General features: G+C 47.0%; 2 pseudogenes; both read right to left on the bottom strand.

Annotated features, from left to right (window-relative positions):
• Positions 1 to 6,853: 6,853 nt before the first annotated feature.
• Positions 6,854 to 11,473, bottom strand: LOC124462299 (annotated as a pseudogene).
• A 3,701-nt stretch (positions 11,474 to 15,174) lies between these two features.
• On the bottom strand, positions 15,175 to 15,351 carry LOC124462301 (annotated as a pseudogene).
• Positions 15,352 to 17,147: the final 1,796 nt, after the last annotated feature.

Genomic DNA, 17,147 nt, shown 5'->3' with positions numbered 1-17,147 from the left:
GACCCCCTGAGGTCTAAAACCCTGAGTTAAACAATTATAACCTCCATTATTCATATTTTAGAACACTGATGATGTCTATTTGAACTCCTTTTGAGTCAGGACTCTGATGAGACTGGATCTAGATTTATACTATATATATTTGTGTAAAACTTGGAATTTGAGTGAGACCGCGTCTTGTTTTGATGTTAGCTTCAGAGTCACAGACACGGCTCGCCCACTGGCAGTGTGTAGTAGTATACAGTCATGGGCGTCGCCGCAATGTAACTTGAGTTACATTAAGTCGTTTGAACCCCCCCACATTTGTGATCAAAATATTAGTGCATGACTGGCCTACTAGTCCAGCGATCTTTCCAGTGCTTCACAATCAAATCCGTTCCACTTTATCAGTAGGGAGAATACCCATAGCAATAGAATTCCACTCCACGTTTTCTAGAAAAACAGCATCACGCACGCAGATTCAACTCCCATACTCTCTGATCGACGCATCGCGCTTGTAGCTAGTAGAATTTCAGACATGACTGTTCCACAGACGAGATGGACATAAGGAGGGTTTTTTCGAGGAAGAGGAAAGTAAGTCAAAGTTGCCCAGTTTTCCCTTCAGTGGCCAAAGCACCCTTATGAGACATTCTCTGACTATAATAGTATTAGTTAAGTCACAAAGATCCTTCTGCAAACATTATGATTATTGCTAGCTAGATAAGCAAGCTTTTTACCTACATCTAGCACTATGCAATACTATACTTTATTTACCCATTAAGTGGAACAGCATTTGTTGATTTCTTAATCTGGGTCTGAAATATGTTGTGCTTTTAGCCGTGTTCAGAACTAGGCGTCTGTTTCAGGCAGAAAGAGATGACAAGGATGTTTTTCCAATTAGCTACAAAAGAAATTGCTGTTGTTTTTTTTTATTGCCATAACAACCGTGAGCTAATATGGAGTTAACTTTCGCTAACATGCTAGTTTTTCTAACGACTGGAAAAAAGAATTGTTTCAGTGTCCAATTTAAATAAGTTTGCTCAACTTGAAATTTTTGCAATTCGCAGAATTTTATTGCTACATGTTAGTCTGTAACATGAAGGCAAAACTGATTCAACCATTAAAACCATATGTCCTCTGAAAGCTTATACCCTCAGGATGTTATCTAATGAGACAAGAGACACGTCCATCTCTCCATATTAGTATGCTGCCCATGCATAATAAATTTGGTATTGGTAAATGGAGTAGGCTATATGGCTGATACTTATTTGGGCTGTGCCATTTAGGGAAACTGATTCAACCACCTAAACCATGTATTTTCTGAAAGCTTACATACTAAGGATGTGATCTATGGAAAAGACTACAGGTTTGAACACAAATGTTATCATTTCTGAACTGTCCAGTCATGCTTTAGGGAGATGCTTTTTTTTATGTAGCCTACATAATTATTAGGCTACTAAACCTTTACCAATTGTGAATTGTACATGCTGATAACATGATTTACATCTCAGAAATCTTCATATGAAAAATCTACATTAAGCTTATTATTATCAATATGAAAGAATGCTTAATGCATCTCCATGTCTCCTGATATAGGTGGTAGAGATCAGTGGGGAACCTTCAGGGCCTTCTACGCCTTCAGAGAAGGCCTAAACAAATTATAAATAATAATATATTTAATACTAATAATAAAGTATTTAATAAATAATAAATACAAAAAATATATCTCATTTAATTTAATACAATACATTGAATACATTTTCTCTCATCTATGTTCTATAGTTAAGTTTACTGTCAAGTTCATGTCCTGAAAACATGTTATCCAATCAGGATTGTCTGTCTCTATTAAGGCCCAGTTAGCTGGCTCATTCATTGGTTAGGACTTCACAAATCCTGGGGAAGGCCAAGCTATATGTTTTGGTGTGAAGAGCGACGGGCAAATCGACCAATCACGCTTTGATTTCAAATCAGGATTGTCTGTCTCTAGTAAGTCCCAGTTAGCTGGCTCATTCATTGGTTAGGACTTCACAAATCCTGGGGAAGGCCAAGTTATATGTTTTGGTGTGAAGAGCGACGGGCAAATCGACCAATCACGCTTTGATTTCAAGTGGGCGGGAACAAAACAAAACATCCTAGGCCTTCATGAAGTCCTAATGAAGTCCTGATTTCTTGCAGGATGGTGAGAGCGGTTGAGAGACAGGCACCGTCCACACTAGCCTGGGTAAATTAAAAAACACATGTCTCCGTTTGCACCTCCCGTCCACACTAATACGGCGTATTCGGACACTGAAAACTGAGCTTTTCGAATACGCTCCCCTAGCCGGAGACATTTGAAAACGCCGGGTTTGCGTAGCAGTGTGGGCGGGGTCCACGGAGCTTTTCAGATACGATGACGTTCAGTTGCCATGACACTGGGGTTGGCTTGTGCTCTATAGCTATAGCTAATGTCAAGATTAACATGGAAGGTGAAAGAAATATGCTGCTACATCTCTATAATTCATTTACCAGTTAAGTTAGTGTACTACTTCAGATACAAGTATTATCACTTAATAGATACACGGTACTTCTACGCAGAAGGCGAGCGTTGTACTCGGTGTGCCTGAACAGATGTTATTGACGTTATGGTCTATTTGTTTACATCCGTGTCATCGCTAGCTAATTAAAGGATTGCACTTTTTTAACCCATTCAATTAATCGTATTGTTGCTTTTTTCCGCGATGATTTATTTTTCTCGGCGGTGATGGCCGAGGTGAAGGCCCAGCTGTAGTACTCACGGTTCGCCACTTGTAGAGATTGAGAGTGAGTCAGAGGCAGGGGCAGCATGTAGGGGCAGTGGAGACAACTCTGTTGCTGAGGTGAGTGCTGAAAGATGACAGGTAGTTGAAGATGTCCCATTGCTTATTGGGAAGTTTAGTTTTCAAAATATTTTAATGTCCTGCCCCTCAGTATATGTATAACAACTATGGTAAATAGTTGTGGTATATGCACCAGAATGCGGGAAATTGCATCTACAAATTCTAGGGGAGAAACCCCCTGACCCCCCGCATAATGTGTCCCACTCTCAAAATGCCGCTGACGCCCATGGCTACAGTACTATCTTCAATGCCACAGCTATTGCTAAACTTTTGTCTTTTTACACAGCTGTTCTTTAATGCTGTTGAATGCGGCTTCCCAACGTTCTGCGGTGAACAATTTTATCATATTTGACCGTTGCTATGCACAGTTGACCGCTGTCAAGGGAAGTGGCCTTTTTGCCTCGGATTCACGTCTTTCGTAGAACTCCGCAAGTAGTCCGGTAACTTTTCAACCCCAGCGTACTCTGTTGCTTAGCGACGTCAGCTGATTTGAAGCCTAATGTTCAAAGTCTATGAAGTTCAATGTCTTTGGCAAACTAATTCAGGGCGAAACAAAACCCCTTCGCTTCGCGTCGGGGTGCTGTTCGCCCTGTCGGGGCTTTTTTTCCCGATAATGACCGGCGTTCCATACATTATCTACGGTGGCCGACATGTGCAAATAACCTGCAAACTAAGAAACACATGCATAGACAAAACACAAGCACTTTAAGAAAACATCTTCATTAATTTGACAACACATGTGCAGCATTCAGCAAACACGCACAACACAAGCAAATACTTAAACACACTGCAAATACGCGTTGCAAAAACGAAAGCACGCAAACCGAAAACTCATCTAGTTATCACAACGGAAGTTTTCCAGTTCTCTAGGGGGAGAGCCAAGTGGAACATCTTGATTTTCGGCCCCATGGAGCGAAAGAGAAAGAGAGCATATGAAAAGTTTGGACCAACATCGAAGTCTTTTGAAAAACTGTGAAAGAGGAGGGGCACATGTAAAAATGAATACTAATCTTTTTATGTCGCCCCTTTACTTCGATTTTGGTCCTATTCAAAACAAACTTCTTATCTGCTCTCTGGTTCTAAAATCACGCTCTTCTATTTAGCGCTCCCACTGGCCTGGAACACTTCCGTTGTGTTATCTGGATGCAGCGTTTTTCTGTTTGCATTTGTTTTCGGGGTTTGCGTGTTTTCCTTTTTGCAGTGCGTTTCTATATTTGCAGCGTGTTTATGTATTTGGTTGTGTGTATTTGCAGCGCGTTTCTATATTTGCTGTGCGTTTGCTGAATGCTGTGCATGTGTGGTCAAATACATGTTTTCTTTATTTGCTTGTGTATTGTCAATTTGCTTGTACTTTGTCTATTTGTAGCGTGTTTGCACATGTCGGCCACCGTAATTATCCCTTACAAAATCAACGTTCTCATTTCCGGCGCTTTCAAACAATGAGTGAAGTGTGGATAGCAACAGCAGCTAGCTTGCCTCTAGCAAACTGCTTTTGAATTAGCCATGTCCCCCTAAATTAATATAGAACTTATTTACGTTTTGGAGGGCTTATTTTCAGTTAGCAGACGGTACTATTTTAATCGCAATTCCATCTGAAATACTGCCAGTGACAACGTTGTTACAGTAGCTTGTTTCAAGGTTCTTTTGTTTCAAAGGGTGTTCTTAATGAATTATGCAATATGAGTTGGCTAAATGCTTGAAAATATCACTAGATGGGAAAACGGACCCACCTGCAACTGACGCAAGCAAGCACACCCCACAATTTCTCCGGAAATTGTACCCTCTCTAGTTGACATTGTTTTATTGTTTAATAGGTTTTTATTGGTAAATTGCTTTTTAGTACTCAAGTCGCTATTTTATTGTAAAGTCGCATTGAGTTAAGGAGTCTGGGCATTCTGTTAGTTCTCTCAATTTTTTCTCAGGACTACATTGTGTTGGACAGTTTTTCTGTGGACCGGACTTTTTCACAAAATGCTGTTGTTGATTTACCAATCGGACTGGAATCACACACTGGGGATTTGATCAACCCTGGTGGGCCTGCCTATGGTGGGTTAGGCCGAAACGCCCAATGATCCTAGGTATACTACTGATGATGTGATTCCACAATTTAGATTCACATTTTGATTTATTTCTCACTTCTACTTGACTGACAGACGCTGTGACAGCTGTATTTATTTTAGCATGGGCTCCTATTTGCTCAAAAAGGTCAGGTTTGACAACAAGGAAACAACAGTTGAAGAAGACTTGGACGCAGGATATTGGAAGAAGACTTGTACACAGGATGTTGGATGAAGACTAATGGGGAGTGGCCGTGGGCATCGGGTATATAAGATGTGATCCTGGTGTCATGCTAGCCGGCGGTCATCTGTCATGGCATTGATCAAGCATTACGGTCTGCATCGTTGGTGCTGGGGAATATCGGATGTGACCTCAACCACTTTGCGGGCTTTGGTGGTCTGGGTTGTATTATTGTTTATTGTTTGAGTGGGGTTGTGCTTGTGCTACATGATTTCACTGTGAGACTGCTGGCTCTGGGCTTCTGGATTATGTTGGTCTTGACCTTTATGGTGATTCGGAGTCTGAGAACGGTTTCAATTGAATTACGTTTTCAGGAGATGTTCTTGCCATCCCTGAAGAGAAGAGGAGGCGCCTATAGAGCAGACTCATATTTTATTGGATGGATGTCCTCAACAATGGTTAGCGGTAGAGTCTTCGGACAACAGTATATCACCCCTGAAGAATGGTTATACTGGTAAGCCCCATTGTTCATTATCACGAGATGTGTTACTGAGTTACCTCCCATCACCACAGAGAATTTAGAAAGAAGAAAAAGGTCCCTGGAGACCTTCTTTGTCAATAGGTAGTAGTCAAGTCTTCGGACAACTATGACCCTGTGGGTTGTTGCTCCTACTCCTATTGATCAAAACCACTGGCAGTGGTGAAGGTGGAGCCTATAGAACAGACTCTTGCTCATTCATTTCAGGGGGACGGAGTGAGTGAGGTTTCAGGTGCGCGTGCCTAAGTGGGGTCTCACCAGTACTGTGGTCCCGTCGGGGTCCCACAGGGTGTTTCTTCGTTATCAATGCCACACTTAACCCTAGCACTAACCACTCCGTTGGCCCTGACTCGCCCGTCCGCAGCGGCGGCAAGGGGCTTGGCCCCGCCCGCTTGGTTGCTTGTCTTGCCACACACTTTTGCCATGCCAGCTCTCACTCAGTCGCCCTCACTCACTCACCTCCGTTTCCTTTGTTTGTTATTTATTTTATTTTTTTATCTAAAAGGGCGGGAAAATGCCACCGGCCGACAGAGCTCCGCGGACAAACCCGTTTTTTTCCACCACCCTAACCCTTTCTGGAGCGACCTCACCCTAACCTAAACCCCTCTCCCCCCGCCCAAACTTCACTCACTCCCTCTCACTCACTCGTTCCCTCCCTCCCTCGTTTTTCCCTTTCACACGCTTAGAAAGAGTGTACCCTTCCCGGAGCGAGCCCCTGTTCCGACTCCCTGTTGCAAAAATACGTTTAATATGTTGTCCTCCAATGGATATGTCCAATGGACATATCAGATATTAAACTGATAAGAACAGATGAATTTTGAAGGATTTTTATTGATCCTTTGCAGCAAGACAGGGCGTTAAAAACACATTTCAAATATTATCTTCAATTTGTATGGCTTTAAACACTTTAAAAGACATAAATTTGGGTAAAAAACATGTGTTGGATCAATTGTAAAAGTATGTGTGTCAAAAGACAATATTTAAAACAAAACTATACTTTAAAACACAGTGTGATAAAAGCCATAAAAGTGTTTCCTCAATGCCAGGTTAAGACAGGTTAAGAAATGTGTGGGGTTTTAAAATTCTCTGTTGTGCAATGAAGGGGGAGTCTGGAGTCCATAAACGGGGCCGATTCCTCCCGCTCCACCGAACCGGTCACCGCTCTGTTCTTCTTCTGGGGCCCAGCGGAGATCCTCGACCACGGCAGCCATTCCAGCGCAGTCAGGCCGCGGCCGCCCGGACCACTTCACGTGGGTGGGGGCCCCTTCCGAATGGCGCGTGGGACATTCCACCCCAGGGTCCCCATAGCCAGTATCGCCGCTGCCTGGGTGGCCGTCTCCACGCGCTTCCCCACCAGCAGGTTTCTGGAGGTCCAAAGTGGCTCCTTATAGGATGTCTGGGTGAGCCAGAGCTGGCGGAATTGTCCCGATGGTATGGGTCTCTGACTCACCCCGTAAAGCACCAGCTGTGCTGTCAGGACCTCCCCTGCCGGCAGGCTCGGGGTTATCAGGGGCCCCGCTTGGATCCACAGGTCCCGGGCGGCCCTGCACTCCCAGAGCAGGGCCGCCCGGTCTCGTCTCCACCACAAGTCGGCCGTGGGCACCTCGATGTTAGTCCCATGCCCCGGGAGTGCATGACGGCTCTGACCGGGAGGATCTCATGGGCCACCATCCAGTTGAGGTTGCGGTGCCGGTTCAGCAGAGCAGGATGGGCCACATTGCGCCAAACTGTGGAGGGCTCAAAAACCTTTTTAAAACCTTGCACGCTGGTGGCAGGTTAAAAGCCGCTGGGACCCTCAGGTCGATGGGGAGGAGCCTCAGGGTCCGTAGGTACCCCCCCAGCCAAAACCTCACCAACAGGCCCGTCTTTGTGTCTCGGTTGGCCAGGCCCACGTGGAGTGTGGTGTACCTGCTGGACAAGAACACCACAAAGTTTGGGAGGCCCCTCCCCCCTTTTAAAACACTCCTTTTCACCACCTCTCTCCTCAGCCTCTCCCACTTAGATTTCCATAAAAAATACAAAACCATGCGATCGAGGAGTAAAAGCACTCTTCTAGGAGGCAGGAAGATGGCTGATACAAGAAAAAACAGGGGTAAAATCACGCTCTTGATGATTAAAATACGTCCTTCAATTGTCAAGTCGCGTAGTCCCCAGTAGGCCAGTTGTTGTCTAGTCTTCCCAATTAGTCCCTCCCAGTTCCCACTGCCTAGCCCTAACCGGTCAAATCTTACCCCTAGAACCCTTAAGTCTATTTGCGTTGTGAGTGGCAGTCCTGTCAAGTCCTGTGTGCGCCAGGGGCCGTGAAACTGGGCCTCTGTCTTGTCTCTGTTCAGTTTGGCCCCTGACGCCAGTCCGAACCAGTCAGTCCTGTCCAGAATCCTGTCGATGGAGGGTCGGTCGGTGCATAAAATGTTCACGTCGTCCATGTAAAAAACACATTTGGCTGAGAGTCTCCCGCTCCCCGGGACTCCCAGCCCCGTGATCCGTTGGTCCCTTCTCAAGACCTGCCCCAGGGGTTCGATGCAGGAGACAAAGAGAAGGGGAGATTACGGACAACCCTGACGGACGCCGCAGTGGACATTAACTGCCTTTGTAAGGTACCCGTTAACAAGGATTCTGCTGTGTATACAACAGCCCCACCCACGCTATAAACCTGTCCGGGTAGCCCATTTTTTTGCAGTACCTGAAATAGGTACTAGTGCGAGACCCGATCGAAGGTTTTTTCAAAATCTAAATTTAGGACTGCTAAACAAATATTTCTGTCCCTCGCAAGACAGATGGCGTCTCTAATCGGTGCTATGCTGTCGGTGATCTTCCTTCCTGGGATGGCGCAGGTTTGATCCGGGTTGATCACTGACTGTAAAACCGTAGACATTCTGTTGGCTAAAGGTTTGCTAAAAAGTTTCAAATCAAAGTTTAAAAGGGTGATGGGTCTCCAGTTCAGTCCTGTCGTCTTTTTTGTGTAGTAATGTGACTATCCCTACTCTAAAGCTGTCTGGAAGTCTGTTGAGGTCCTCTAGGTCTTTAAAAACAGTCAGGAGGTTGTGTGCTTAAAGGTCCCAAAAGGTGAGATAAATCTCCAGTGGCAGGCCATCTGCCCCTGGAGACTTCCTCCTCTTTAAACCATAAAAACACGTATTCAATTCCTCCATGCTAAAATCTTTTTCTAGTGCTCCATCTTGGTTGACAGTTTTTTTCTAAAAACCTCTTTTGTTCGTTCTTTTAAAATGTATTTTTCCCCAAACAACTCTCCATAAAAGGTTTCTACTGTTTATAAAATACCTTCTGTGTCTGATCGCTTCTTGGCCTTTTGTCTAAGATCAAGTGAGTGTCTGTCCTTGATTGGACAGACATTGACCCTCCCCCTCGATACCGGATCGCCGGTTTCTGGATCCGGTGACAGAGGCGGGTCGGAGTGGTCGCCTGCCTGGGGGCTTCGGCCCCGACGTCAGACGGGGACTTGCCCCTTTTTCAGAGCGTTGGGTGTCTTGGCACCTAACGTTGCTGGTACCCCGAGAAGCAGGCCAGGCTGCTAGAGGGATTGGATGGTTGGACGGACGGAGCGCCAGACTGATAAGAACAAATTTTTTTTTTGAAACTTTTATTGTTACATAACTGTTGACAAATTACAAGCAACAAGACCCTAAAAACATCCTCCTAATTTCTTTGCTTAAAAGAAATAACATTACTTTTTAAAATGTACCAAACTGGCAAAACAATTGTGGAAAATAAGAAAACACTGGTGTATCTTAAATAAAAGCACTGCATTATTTACGTGTTAAAATTGCCTAAAAAATGAATCTTGTGTGCATACAACAGTGTTTAAAAAGCCATAAAAGAAATAAACATTGTACATTTTTAGCAAATTAAGACATTTTAAAAGGAGAAACATTTTCAAGTGTCTTAGACCAACACATGCAGTGTTTTTATGTGCCTGTGTGTGTGCTTAAAAGTTCCGCTCCTCTCCCGCACAGGAACCAGGCGAGCCCGCCCGGGCGATCCACTCCCCCCTCCACCGGGGGGGCCCGCAACCCTCCCCCCCATCAAGGGCCCAGCGGAGATCTTCGACCTTGGCAATTGTTCCAGCTCAGCCAAGCCGCTGCCGTCCGGACCATTTCGCGTGTGTGGGGGCCCCCTCAGAATGAGGCGTGGGACGGGCCACCCTCGGGTCCCTGCAACCAGTACCGCCGCTACCGGGGTGGCCGTCTCCACGCGCCTCCCTGCCGGCCGGTTTCTGGAGGTCCAAAGAATCTTTTTCAGCATTGCGGTGGGTGGACCAGAGCTGGCGGATCGACTCCGACCCACCTGGACCTCCCCGCCGGCAGGCACGGGATTCCAGGGGCCCCACTTGGAAACACAGGTCCCGGACGGCACTGCACTCCCCGGGCAGGCCACCTCACAATGTCCTCTCCGCCCAGAGTCGACCATGGGCGCCTAGATGTAGTCGACGTGCCCCGAGAGTGCTTGACAACTCTGGCCGGGAGGATCTCATGGGCCACCGTCCAAGGGAGGGTCCGGCACCCGCCCTGCGGAGTAGGAAGGGTCCGAGCGGCCTCCCCCCATGCCTGCACGAGAGAGGAAACAGAGCAACTGTGGGTCAAACCGGTTAAAACAACAAATTCAAGCCTCCTTAAAAACATCTTAAAAACCATAAACAAGGGGAAGACTTGAAAAGCACTGGCGTCCTCAGGTCCTTCTGGGTCAGCTCCAGGGTCCTGAGGTGGGGCCCTATCCAGAGGCCGTCCCGGGCTGTCATCACCTGTCTTCTGGATAGGGCCGTCGCCAGTGCTGTGCAGCAAGTGGCGTCGCAGTCCCCTAAAAACAAGGCATAGAACTGATAAAACACAATCATGATAAAATGGGGATACTCACCTCTTCGCTCTTCATTTCTTTTTTTTCTTTCCTTTGGGGAGGCCTTTACTCTCCTTGGGGGTAGAGGAGAGATTCACACCTAAAAACCTATCTGGTTAGGAGAGTTCGAAGAAAATACTCTAGTGGAGAAATCGGACTCCCTAGAGCTCACTTCAGGCCTCCCCGTCACGACAGGATCGATGTCAGAGGACAGGTCTCTGGGCCGTTTACCCATCAGGTTCTGTCCGCACTGGATAAAATCCCCATCGCTGGTGCTGGGAGAAGAGGTAGAGGTGGAAGAGGAGGAGGAGGCGGGACTCGGCTCCCCCGGTCGTCTAACCTCCTTGCTGCTCTCTCCCTCCTCCGCTCCCACTCCCGCCTCCGTCACCTCCACCTCCTGGATCAGGGGCCTTAAAACAGGGGTTAAGGCCGGGGCTGCCCCCTCCTTCCCCCGGCCTTCCTTTTCCGCCCCCGGCTCCTCCACCACAGGCTCCACAGGCGACCTGTCCGCCTTGAGCCTGTTTGCGAAGGACTGAGGACAGTCTCTGAACAGGTGGAAGAGCCCGCCACACAAGTTGCAGGCTCTCCCATTCGGGCACTCCGCGAAGACATGCCCAATCTCCTTACACTTTCCACAAACCACCTCCTGGCATGCCTCCGCGAGGTGACCGTGCTTCCTACACTTCCTTCACAATTGAGGCTGTCCCTGATAGTGTACAAAGCCCCTGTTCTCCCCCAACACAATGAGGGAGGGTAACTGCCTCAGTCCTTCAGACCCTGTTGGATCAGGGGGCTGCTGAATGGGTACTCTGCACGCCCCATTCCAGATGCCATCCTAATCCATCACTTTCGCCGGTGGCCCGGTTACTTTGCAGTACCTACTCAGCCACAAAGAAACATCCTCCGGGTTAACCGTCTCGTCCAATCTGGACATCTCCAGTTTCACGCCATCCATCACCTTGAACAGAAAACGGACACTGTTGTGCCTCTTCATGCCGGCGCGTGCGGCCGACATTTTGAGGCACAACAACACTCAACAATTAAACAAGGGAGTGGGAGTGACACTACAAGGTGACGGGGGGGGGGGGGGGGACACCAACACAAGGGGGTAGGGGAAGACAAACACTGGTATGGGGGGAGGGTAGGGGAAGGGGGGGTGGGGGAGGGGTCACACTAACAAAACAATGGAGGGTAACAAACACTGGACTGGACAACAAACACCCAACCAAAAACCAAATCAACAAAGAAAATGCAACTGAAAAGACCGGCCAAAAGAAATTAACCACAAATACATTTAGACAATAAACAAGACTACAAGACAACACTAAAAGAATACACTAAACGGAAAACTACTGGGACAAACACTCACGCTAACAAGACACACCTGCCACCAATTACCTGGCTTGCTAGGCCTGGCAACTGGCAGCACGGAAAAAACACTGACAACAATTACAGGGATTAAAGTATTCCGGCACCCTGCCGGATTTCTGGCGTGTGGCGTTTCGCTGCGAAAAAAAATCTTATAAAAAAATAAATAATAATAATAAAAAATATGTCTCGAAATCATCAACATCACTTTGGAGTTTGAGTTCGTCTGCCAATGATATGAAAGGAGCACAACTATCCCACGGCTGATGTACCGGCATCAATAACTGACCGTGTGTGTGACCTGAAGATACGCGTGTGCGCGTTCATTGCAGAGCACGATTTGTCTTTCAGGCTCGCCCAACCCCTGGTTAGTTTATTGCAAAAAATAGCGGAAGACAAAATTGCGTTGGCGGAACTGTCAATATCAAATCAGCATGCCAGTTATTTCAACACACACGGCATAACACCGGAGTTCAAAAGACGCATTTCAGAAAAACTAAAAAACAGCATGTTTTCATTAAATGTTGACGAAGCCACCAACAACAACATGGACAAAGTCGTCAATGTCCTTGTTTGTTTTTTTGATGATGAAGAGAACAAAGTCAAAACGCAACACCTGGCCAGCAGGAACGTCAATATAGCCAATGCCTCAGCACTGATACTTGAATTAAAAGATGTCCTGCATGTCTTATGGTTTGGGGATGCAGCAGGTCACCAGTATTCTTCTGGACGACTGTGCAGTCATGAGGGGAAAGAAGACTGGACTGGAGACACAATTGAGGCAGGAGAACCCGCACCTCCTGGACATATCTGGAGACACTGTCCATTTGGTGTCCAATGCTGCCATGGCCCTCATGAGCCCTTTCAGCTCAGAGGTTGAAGATTTCTGCTCTGATATTTATTATGACATTGAGAAGTCACCCGAACAAAAGGAGATCTTTTCAGAATTTCAGAGATTACTTTATCTTCCACCAAAGAGCTTAATCAGGCCTATCAGTAGCAGATTTCTGCAGATGCTGGAGGTATGCAACAGGGTGAATGAGCTCCTGGATGTACTAGTGGTACATTACTACCATGTGCTGGATCAAGGCGAATAACATAAATACAGGTAATACAAATCATGCAATTTATACCAATTTATGTGAAGTATTTTTTAATTGAAGGCCTACTGCCTCTGTTAATCTGTAGTAAGTGCATTGTTTGTGGCCCATAATGCTGTATGTAATGCAGCCTTTTAATACATATATTTGAGTGGTTAGGTTTTATATAGGCGGGAGCAAAACAGCATTGAAACAATGTTCTTATATGTGTGTTGTGTGTGTATGTATGCTGTGTGTGGGCACACGCCTGTGTTTGTGTGTGTGTGCTGCTACAGAAAGTTACTTAACCAAGTCATTGAAAGACACAAGGTCACAGTTGAGGAAAAGGCCAGAATAGAAGTTCTGCGACAAGAACAGGCTACAGCATCCAGGATACAGGTTGACCAGAACCGGAAGGCACGGATCTCTGTGCTCTTCAGAGTTTGAAAGACTGATGGTCATGGTTGACTTGTTCAGAGGTATCTTCTATGAGCAGGAAAACTCATGGCTAGTTGATATAAATGTTATTTCTTTTTTTAGTTATTAACAGTGGTTATGGTCCATTTCTGCCTGATGACATGCCTTGCTATTTAAGACAAGGGACAAATGGAACAGTCAGGTCTCTTTTTCAACAACAGTAACCAACTTTAAGAGATTTTCCCATAGCATTGTGTAGTTACTGTTATCTTGTTTTGAGTTTTAATCATCTGGAAAACATTTCTAAATATTTTTTTTTTATGTTTGCAGGTGTCCTTCCAACATTTCAAGTGTTTCTAAAAAAAACTGCAACATGAGAAACCCTTGGTGCACTTGTTGCATGTCGAAATGGTGGCCCTTGTGAGAGAGCTGTTGAGCAAATTTATGAAGCCAGGAGCTATCCCCCTGAGCATTAAGGAGATCCTCAGGATCAAGACCTCAGATTTACAGCTTTCAAACAAAAGACTTTGTGTTGGAAGGTTTGGCTACTCCGCCATGAAAAAGGCCTGTGTGGAAAAGAAAATATGGGTTGGGAATTTGTAAGACTCTCTTAGAGAAGGCTACATGAAGTCAGCAGAGTTCCTCCTCAAAAATCTTCCCCTTGACAACAACATAATCACCTCACTCTCTGCTCTGACTCCATCTCTTATTCAATGTGACTCTGTATGTGGAGCTTTCATGACCTTAGGAAAGGCCTTGCCCAATATTATTCGGCCTGAAGCGCTCGGCCAACTGGAGGAGGAGGTTCAGGCTTACCAAATAGATGATGACCTGGTACTTCTGGGCAATATCTATGTTGAAGAGGACAGCAGAGTGGATGTGGACTGGTGGAGTAGGGTGGCATTTTTGAAAAATACTAAAAGAGGTGTGAGGTACCCAACCCTGATTAAGCTTGTGAAAGCACTTCTATCAATTTTCACAGGCCCCCTGGTGGAGGGATCATTTAATTTAATGGATGACATCCTAGAGGCTGACAGGTGCAGGATGAATGTGGAAACATATGAGAGCCTCACCAGTATAAAATCAACCATGAAGGCCAGGAACTGGACGGCCTCAACAATGTTGATAGACCAGCCTTTGAGGCGTTCCTGCCTATCTTCATATCAAAATTACCAACTCCACCTACAGAAAAAGAAGGCAAGTGAACAGGCACTGAAAAAGATCAAGATGGGTGAGGCCATAAGGATGCGTTCAACACCGGTAGCAAACCAACTAGTTAACCAGGCCAGGAAAACAAAAAGGCCAGCTAAAGCCTGCTCTGCTGGACCCTCCTCTGGGCCAGCCAGGCCACATCCGTCCACTGGACCATCTACCTCATCTGGACCAACCGACGACCCCCCCCCACTCCACCAAACACCACCTTCACTGGAACAGCAAGACATCCTCCATCTACTGGACCATCTACCTCATCTGGACCAACCGGACAACCTCCACCAAACACCACAACATCCTCCATCCACTGGACCATCTACCTCATCTGGACTAACCGGACGACTTCCACCAAACACCACCTCCACTGGAACAGCTAGCTTCTAGCTAGCTTATCTTCTATCCACTGGACCATACACCTTCTCAGGGCCAGGTAGACAACCTCCCTCCACTGTACTAGGCAGCATCTCCTCAGGACCAGCTAGACAACCTCCCTCCTCTGGGCCTTTCACCTCCTCCTCTAGGCCACCAACTTCCACCTCTGAATCAGCCATCTCCTCTTCTGGACAAGCCAGGTTATATCCTCGCCAATTTTCACTCTCTCACTTGTCCCCTCCTTCGTTTTTCCCTTTGACACGCTTAGAAAGAGTGCACCCTTCCCGGAGGCGCTGCAATACCGGGGCGATGCGCGGAGCAGACGGAGCGAGCCCCTGTTCCGACTCCCTGTTGCAAAAATCTGTTTAATATGTTGTCCTCGCATGGAGGACATATCAGATATTAAACTGATAAGAACAGATTATTTTTTTTTGAAAGAATTTATTGATCATTTGCAGCAAGACAGAGCGTTAAAAACACAAAAAAAATGTGCATTAGCATTTTCAATTAGCATGTCATAAAACACTTTAAAAGGCATTCATTTTTGTAAAAAACCCATGTGCTGAGTCAAATGTAAAAGTATGTATGTTAAAAGGCAATTCTTAAAACAAAACAATACTCTAACACACAGTGTGATAAAAGCCATAAAAGTGTCACATCAATACAGGGTTAAGAAATGTGTATAAAAGTTTAAAAAGTCTCCGTTGTGCAATGAAAGGGGAGCTCGGAGTCCATGAACGGGGCCGATTCCTCCCGCTCCACCGAACCGGCCACCGCTCCGTTCTTCCTCTGGGACCCAGCGGAGATCCTCGACCTAGGCAGCCATTCCGGTGCAGTCAGGCCGCGGCCGCCCGGACCATTTCACGTGGGTGGGGGCCCATTCCGAATGGCGCGTGGGACGTACCACCCTAGGGTCACTGTAGCCAGTATCGCCACTGCCTGGGTGGCCGTCTCCACGCGCTTCCCTACCAGCAGGTTTCTGGAGATCCAAAGTGGCTCCTTAAAGCATGTCAGGGTGAGCCAGAGCTGGCGGAATTGTCCCGATGGTATGGGTCTCTGACTCACCCCGTAGAGCACCAGCTGTGCTGTCAGGACCTCCCCTGCCGGCAGGCTCGGGGTTATCAGGGGCCCCGCTTGGATCCACTGCACTGCCAGAGCAGGTGCCGCGCGGTCTCGTCTCCGCCACAAGTCGGCCGTGGGAACCTCGGTGTTGGTCCCATGCCCCGGGAGTGCATGACGGCTCTGACCGGGAGGATCTCATGGGCCACCATCCAGTTGAGGTCGCAGTGTCGGTTCAGCAGAGCAGGATGGGCCACATTGCGCCAAACCGTACTGGGCTCGCCCAGCGCGAGCCCGCGCCCTGGACTCACAGGCTCCCCCTCCTGCACAACAGAGAGAATAAAACGGTGGTTAGTTAAAACTCGCTCTGTCTGCTGTTCAAGATTAAAATCTTTCAAAAACTTCTTTAAAACCGAGTAGGCCGGTGGGAGTTCGAAGGCCACCGGCACTCTCAGGTCGATGGGGAGGAGCCTCAGTGCTCGCAGGTACCCGCCCATCCATAATCTCACCAGCAGGCCCGTCTTTGTGTCCTTGCTTGTCAGGAATAAAGCAAAATTGGGGAGGCCCCTCCCCCCATTAAAAAGGCTGTGCTTCATGACCTCTCTTTTCAGCCTTTCCCACTTGGACTTCCAAACGAAGTAAAAGACCAAACGGTCCAAGGCTAAAAGCACTCTTCTTGGGGGAATAAAAACAGCTGAAACCAATAAAAACAGGGATAGATCAGTTTTTATGATTAAAATACGTCCTTCGATGGTCAAGTCACGTAGTCCCCAGAAAGCCAGTCGTTGCCTAGTCTTCCCCAGTAGACCACCCCAGTTCCCGCTGCCTAGCCCTAACCGGTCAAATTTAACCCCTAGAACCCTCAAGTCTGTTTGTGTGGTGAGTGGCAGTCCTGTCAAGTCCTGTGTGCGCCAGGGGCCGTGAAACTGGGCCTCTGTCTTGTTTCTGTTCAGTTGGTTCAGTTGGCCCCTGACGCCAATCCGAACCAGTTAGTCCTGTCCAGAGTCCTGTCGATGGAAGGTCGGTCGGTGCATAAAACATTGACGTCGTCCATATATAAAACGCATGTGGCTGAGAGTCCCCCGCTCACCGGGACTCCCAGCCCAGTGATCCGTTGGTCCCTTCTCAACACCTGCGTCAAGGGTTCGATGCAGGAGACAAAGAGAAGGGGAGATAACGGAC

The sequence above is a fragment of the Hypomesus transpacificus genome, unplaced genomic scaffold, assembly GCF_021917145.1.
Source record: "Hypomesus transpacificus isolate Combined female unplaced genomic scaffold, fHypTra1 scaffold_211, whole genome shotgun sequence".
NCBI lineage: Eukaryota > Metazoa > Chordata > Actinopteri > Osmeriformes > Osmeridae > Hypomesus > Hypomesus transpacificus.
This window is presented reverse-complemented; position numbering and strand designations above follow the sequence as displayed.